Source organism: Schistocerca americana, chromosome 6 (assembly GCF_021461395.2).
Source record: "Schistocerca americana isolate TAMUIC-IGC-003095 chromosome 6, iqSchAmer2.1, whole genome shotgun sequence".
Classification (NCBI taxonomy): Eukaryota; Metazoa; Arthropoda; class Insecta; order Orthoptera; family Acrididae; genus Schistocerca; species Schistocerca americana.
The window spans coordinates 174,056,108-174,063,541 of record NC_060124.1 but is presented as its reverse complement, the minus strand read 5'-3'; the positions used below and the strand labels follow the sequence as shown (position 1 = coordinate 174,063,541).

General features: G+C 44.1%; 1 non-coding gene across 1 annotated transcript; it reads right to left on the bottom strand.

Moving 5' to 3' along the window:
- Positions 1-6,941: 6,941 nt before the first annotated feature.
- Trnas-cga lies at positions 6,942-7,016 on the bottom strand. Its single transcript has one exon. It is a non-coding gene; the product is annotated as a tRNA-Ser (tRNA).
- Between the last annotated feature and the right edge of the window lie 418 nt (positions 7,017-7,434).

Genomic DNA, 7,434 nt, shown 5'->3' with positions numbered 1-7,434 from the left:
GAATCACACAATAACCTTATCCGTGTTGTGCAACGTCTTCTTTTAGCGTCTTACACTGTAAGTAGACTGTTTAGGTTGTTATATTGGTAACGCCACCGCCACGTAGCGCTCTGTATGAAAATCACTGCCTGTGCTGTGTGCAGTCTGTGGCTGGGTGGCATTGTTGGAATCTGCTATTGTAATGTTGGGCAGTTGGCTGTTAACAGCGCGTAACGTTGCGCAGTTGGAGGTGAGCCGCCAGCAGTGGTGGATGTGGGGATTGAGATGACGGAGTTTTGAGAGCGGATGATCTGGACGTGTGTCCATCAGAAACAGTACATTTGTAAGAATGGATGTCATGAACTCCTATATATATAATGACTTTTGAACAGTATTAAGGTAAATACATTGTTGGTTCTCTATCAAAATCTTTCATTTGCTGACTATGCCTGTCAGTAGTTAGTGCCTTCAGTAGTTTGAATCTTTTATTTAGCTGGCAGTAGTGGCGCTCGCTGTATTGCAGTAGTTCGAGTAACGAAGATTTTTGTGAGGTAAGTGATTTGTGAAAGGTATAGGTTTATGTTAGACAGGGCCATTCTTTTGTAGGGATTATTGAAAGTCAGATTGCGTTGCGCTAAAAAATATTGTGTGTCGGTTTAGAGTTGATCAGAATAGGTAAAGAGCGAAATGTCTGAGTACGTTCAGTTTTGCTCTGCTGTTTGAAAATAAAATAATGTAAGAGGTTTATCAGCACAGTAATTCAATAATTTTTCTAAGGGGGCGCTTCATATGTCGATCCTTAGCCGAGGATACCTCACTGGAATCTTCTGATTTTTTCTTGTAGTTTGCGTAATTAGTGTAGTTATTGTTTATTGCTAGCGCGTAATCATAGAGAGAATTTCCTTTGTAGTTGTAGTTTTTCATTGTTGTACAATAAAACAGTTGTGGCATGCATGTAGATCTGCACCAAGTATTTCGCAGCTGCGCTTGAAATTAACTAGATATTATTTTCAGAGCTATGTTAACGTGTTTTCTTATTTTGCTTCTCAAATTGTGCTTTTCTGTGTTATCGTGTGAAATATTGTTACAATAAAGGCGTGTGAAACACGTAACACTATGCTCCAAAGTAAACTGAGAAATAATAGAGACGACAAGCGTAGCTTATTAGCACCACTGTGTAATGACTTAACAGACATTTTAAGTGGTAATTTGGTAATTGTGCATAGGAAAATGGAGCGGGCGGCAAATAATGGCGTAGACAGTGAAGCAAATAGTGAACAGGGAAGCATTATCGATCGACCGGTCGGCAACAGCTCGCCTCAGGAATCCGAAATGACAGGACACATTCTTGCAAATACTGTAGATTCAGGTTTTGGGATCTCACCGTTTTCTAAAACAAGTCAAGACACATTTTCTGCTTTTCAAAATGTGAATGTTGCCGGTGCGAATTCACTGCCGAAAAGCACTGAGGAACGTGTTTCAGACACCAGTGCATTGTTGTTACAATTAATGCAACAATTGGGACAAACACAGCAAAAGCTTCAAAAGTTAGACACAATGGAACAAAATCTTCGAAAGTTAGACACAATGGAACAAAATCTTCAAAAGTTAAGACACAATAGAACAAAATCTTCAAAAGTTAGACACAATGGAACAAAGTCTTCAAAAGGTAGACACAATGGAACAAAATCTTAAAAGGTTAGACACCACGCTTCAACAAACACGTGAAGATTTAACTACTGAGTTACATAAAATCGAATCTAAATGTCGAAAAGTCTGTAATGATGTAAAAACACAAATTTGTGAGCATTTCCAACCTATTTTTTCGCGGCATGAAAATACATTACTCAATCGCGGAGCAGCCATAAAAGAATTGCAAACTATTGTTCATGAAAATCATGATACCTTGCAAGCTAAAATTGACTCAGTTGCATCTACCGATTCGGTTACGCAACTTGCAAAAACTCAGGAAAACTTAAAGGAACAGTAGATACGATTTCAACACAAATGGACACTCTGAAATTTGGTTCAGAAAAACACACTGAAGAAATAAGTTCACTATCGGAGAAAGTAGCCAAACTTTCGGATCAGTTCACTAACTTATCTACAAAGGTGGATGATGGTCTGAATGACACAAGACCTGTAGCCTTCACTGACACAGAAGAGTACGAACAAATTAGGAAATTCAAACAAAATCAGAAGGAAATTAATACGCAACACCGAAGTGAAATCCGGGAAGTACAAGATCAGTTGACACAGGTAATGCAAGAATTAACTATTTCAGACGACACTCGCGCTCCAATACGGGAAGAGGGACATAGAAATACGGAACAGCCAAAAAACAATAACACAGGGCACTTCGGAAATTATGAAAGAAATTGGCAAGGTTCACCGAATTTTGAGATTGAACCGCCGAAACGACGTAACAATGACCGACATGCGACTCGCCGACATGATGATTTTGTCTATAAGCTGTTTATTACTACACGTAAATTTAAAACATTTAAGAATTCCGGCAACGACATTCATCCACAAGCGTGGCTTCATCAATTCTCTCATTGTTTTCCTCCCAACTGGTCATTAGAGCACAGATTAGAATTTATGTGTGGCTACTTAGAGAATGAACCAGCTGTAAGAGTGCGATCGATCATTCACGATTGCCACAGTGAAGGAGAATATTACCATGCCTTCCTCTCAGCATATTGGTCTCAAGCCACACAAGACCGAGTAAAACATAGCATCATAATGATGAAACATTTCGAACAATCTGAATTTTCCAGTTTTGTGAAATATTTTGAAGACATGTTGCACAAGAATCAGTACCTGTCAAACCCTTACAGCTCCTCAGAACACATCCGCATTTGCTTTATCAAATTGCCTGAACATTTACGACATATTATATTGGCAGGACGTTGCAAAGACGACATTGAAGCTTTTCAGGGACTGTTACAAGAATTGGAAATTGACACTGACAGTCGTGGAACGCGAAAACGGGAGCACAACAATTACAGGTCACATCTGTCACAATTCCGCGATGACAGAATAATAACTGGACACGACAAGGCTATTCTTACAACGTAAGTCGTGAACAAAACAGACACCTCCCATACGACAAGCACTGGCAGAGTAATAGTTACAGAGAAAGATCGCATTTCCGTAGTAATGAATATGACAGAGACAATCATAGAAAAAGACATATGGGAACCAAAACAATTATTATCACAGGAGACAGAATAACTTCAGACGCAACGGTCCACCGTGCAGTGATAATTCAGGGAGAAATTCTCCACACTTAACCGACAAGAAAGAAACTACAGGAACTAGGGACATGACGGCAGACGATATCATCATAACGACAGACCTGAATTTCATCAGAGCTGGCATTATTCAAACAGGGCTGGTCCCTCTCGGCAAGGTGAATTTGTAGAAGTTAGGTCTCCTAATCCTCACAACGACGCACGCCAACAAAGAGATAGCAGACAATGACTCGCACCGCAGGCAGCCACGTGCGCCGGCTGGCCCAGAGAAAAGTACTATAGACGCTAACCTTGAGAAAAATTTGAGCATTCTTTACCGATGTATCATATACCACATGATAATTCCGTTGAAGCTGGAGCTCTGCATAGTAGGAAGAGTAAAGCCTTGCGCCACATTTCACATGTAAAACCGTTTATTGGAACTTCCTGGCAGATTAAAACTGTGTACCCGACCGAGACTCGAACTTGGGACCTTTGCCTTTCGCGGGCAAGTGCTCTACCAACTGAGCTACCGAAGCACGACTCACGGCCGGTACTCACAGCTTTACTTCTGCCAGTACCTCGTCTCCTACCTTCCAAACTTGCCCGCGAAAGGCAAAGGTCCCGAGTTCGAGTCTCGGTCGGGCACACAGTTTTAATCTGCCAAGAAGTTTCATTTCAGCGCACACTCCGCTGCAGAGTGAAAATCTCATTCTCGTTTATTGGACCGTAAAACTTTTCACTTCACGTGACTAGTATGCTTTGTCACACTGAGAAACTGTTAACATGCAACAATGTTTTGAAGTTAACTATTCAGTCTAGAACCTAGGGAACATATTTAGACAGTATTTACGAGTGCACTGTTATAGTGAACAGAGGACACAGTGTTACTGTGTGTGTACATTCTTGCTTGTTAGTTGCACGATTACGTAATGACTATAAGGCTCACATACTTAGAACATATACCAGTATTGCTAATGACATCGTAATGCTACATTTTGGTTTACTTGAAAAGACATTCTTTATTTGAAGTACTTTCTGTGAGATTAAAGATGAATTAGTATTTGGTTTCTGTGACAGCTACACGATTATATCACGACGCTACTAATGAGTGATACAATTTACATTGATGCTTTTGCGGTGTATCTGTTTTATATCTGCACAGATTTTATGTATTATTCTGGAAAGTAAAACATGTTTTAGTAGTAACGTTTGTGGTATGGCTACAATGAGACAGCCTTTTCTGTAGCACATCAATACGTTATAGTACAGTACATTCTTCATCACGGCAATAAGCATAATAACCATGAATCTATACGCAAAGTATTTCACTTTTGTTTATGATGTGAGTACATTGACTTCAGCAGGACTTTGCTTACAGAGGACGATAACTACGACACTTCCACAGTATTATCTTACAGCAAGATGCACATTTAGCACTACAGGACACGCATCTGAGTGATTAATTTTGTACTTAAAACATTTATTTTTAAAGATACACTCCTGGAAATTGAAATAAGAACACCGTGAATTCATTGTCCCAGGAAGGGGAAACTTTATTGACACATTCCTGGGGTCAGATACATTACATGATCACACTGACAGAACCACAGGCACATAGACACAGGCAACAGAGCATGCACAATGTCGGCACTAGTACAGTGTATATCCACCTTTCGCAGCAATGCAGGCTGCTATTCTCCCATGGAGACGATCGTAGAGATGCTGGATGTAGTCCTGTGGAACGGCTTTCCATGCCATTTCCACCTGGCGCCTCTGTTGGACCAGCGTTCGTGCTGGACGTGCAGACCGCGTGAGACGACGCTTCATCCAGTCCCAAACATGCTCAATGGGGGACAGATCCGGAGATCTTGCTGGCCAGGGTAGTTGACTTACACCTTCTAGAGCACGTTGGGTGGCACGGGGTACATGCGGACGTGCATTGTCCTGTTGGAACAGCAAGTTCCCTTGCCGGTCTAGGAATGGTAGAACGATGCGTTCGATGACGGTTTGGATGTACCGTGCACTATTCAGTGTCCCCTCGACGATCACCAGTGCTGTACGGCCAGTGTAGGAGATCGCTCCCCACACCATGATGCCGGGTGTTGGCCCTGTGTGCCTCGGTCGTATGCAGTCCTGATTGTGGCGCTCACCTGCACGGCGCCAAACACGCATACGACCATCATTGGCACCAAGGCAGAAGCGACTCTCATCGCTGAAGAAGACACATCTCCATTCGTCCCTCCATTCACGCCTGTCGCAACACCACTGGAGGCGGGCTGCACGATGTTGGGGCGTGAGCGGAAGACGGCCTAACGGTGTGTGGGACCGTAGCCCAGCTTCATGGAAACGGTTACGAATGGTCCTCGCCGATACCCCAGGAGCAACAGTGTCCCTAATTTGCTGGGAAGTGGCGGTGCGGTCCCCTACGGCACTGCGTAGGATCCTACGGTCTTGGCGTGCATCCGTGCGTCGCTGTGGTCCGGTCCCAGGTCGACGGGCACGTGCACCTTCCGCCGACCACTGGCGACAACATCGATGTACTGTGGAGACCTCACGCCCCACGTGTTGAGTAGTTCGGCGGTACGTCCACCCGGCCTCCCGCATGCCCACTATACGCCCTCGCTCAAAGTCCGTCAACTGCACATACGGTTCACATCCACGCTGTCGCGGCATGCCACCAGTGTTAAAGACTGCGATGGAGCTCCGTATGCCACGGCAAACTGGCTGACACTGACGGCGGCGGTGCACAAATGCTGCGCAGCTAGCGCCATTCGACGGCCAACACCGCGGTTCCTGGTGTGTCCGCTGTGCCGTGCGTGTGATCATTGCTTGTACAGCCCTCTCGCAGTGTCCGGAGCAAGTATGGTGGGTCTGACACACCGGTGTCAATGCGTTCTTTTTTCCATTTCCAGGAGTGTATTTGAATTAAAAAGAAAGTTTTCCGTGATACATTTCATTCCATTACTGTAATCTGTAACACCTGAGGGTATAATTGCATTAATCCTCAGGGGGGTTACCCGCCAACAGCCCAACACTACAATAGCGAATATTACAACAATCCCACGCAGCCACAGACTGCACACAAGATAGCCAGTGATTTTCATACAGAGCGCTACGTGGTGTTACCAATATAAAAACCTAAACCGCCTACTTACACGTTCTGTTGCTGTGTGTTTCCATTCCATGATTAATGTGATTTGAAGAGAAGTAATAAAATGAGCTGTAACATGGAAAGTATGCGTTTCCGGACACATGACCAAACAACATATTTTCTTTCTTTGTGTGTGAGGAATGTTTCCTGAAAGTTTGGCCGTGCCTTTTTGTAACACCCTGTATACACAGTTACCAACGTTCCTGGATATCTTAGCAGAGAAATTTTCAAAAGCCAAGCTTGTAAGCTGATTTGTCACAGCCCGTTGTATGTCTGCGATATGTTGTTGATGCTTTTCTTTCAGTCACCTTTTCACTCGTGGAAACAAGAAAAAATTGCAAGGTGAGAGGTCGCGCGAATATGGCGGGTGTGGGATGCCAATAACAGAATCTCTGGCCACATACTCAGGATCTGATAAAGCAGAATGAGGTCTTGCACTGTCGAGCACTAAGAACCAGCCCTGAGCACGCCACAAACCAGGGAGACGACGTCGAATTACTTCTCGCAAACATTACAAGACTTCGATGTAAAGAATATGGTTGACTTGAAACTTCCTGGCAGATTAAAACTGTATGCCGGACCGAGACTCGAACTCGGGACCTTTGCCTTTCGCGGGCAAGTGCTCTACCAACTGAGCTACCCAAGCATGACTCACGCCCCGTCCTCACAGCTTTACTTAAGCCAGTACCTAGTCTCCTACCTTCCAAACTTTACAGAAGCACTCCTGCGAACCTTGCAGAACTAGTACTCCTGAAAGAAAGGATATTGCGGTAACATGGCTTAGCCACAGCCTGGGAGATGTTTCCAGAATGAGATTTTCACTCTGCAGCGGAGTGTGCGCTGATATGAAACTTCCTGGCAGATTGAAACTGTGTGCCGGACCGAGACTCGAACTCGGGACCTTTGCCTTTCGCGGGCAAGTGCTGTACCAACTGAGCTATCCAAGCACGACTCACGCCCCGTCCTCACAGCTATACTTCTGGCAGTAACTCATCTCCTACCTTCCACGCTTTACATAAGATCTCCTGCGAACCTTGCAGAACTAGCACTCCTGAAAGAAAGTTG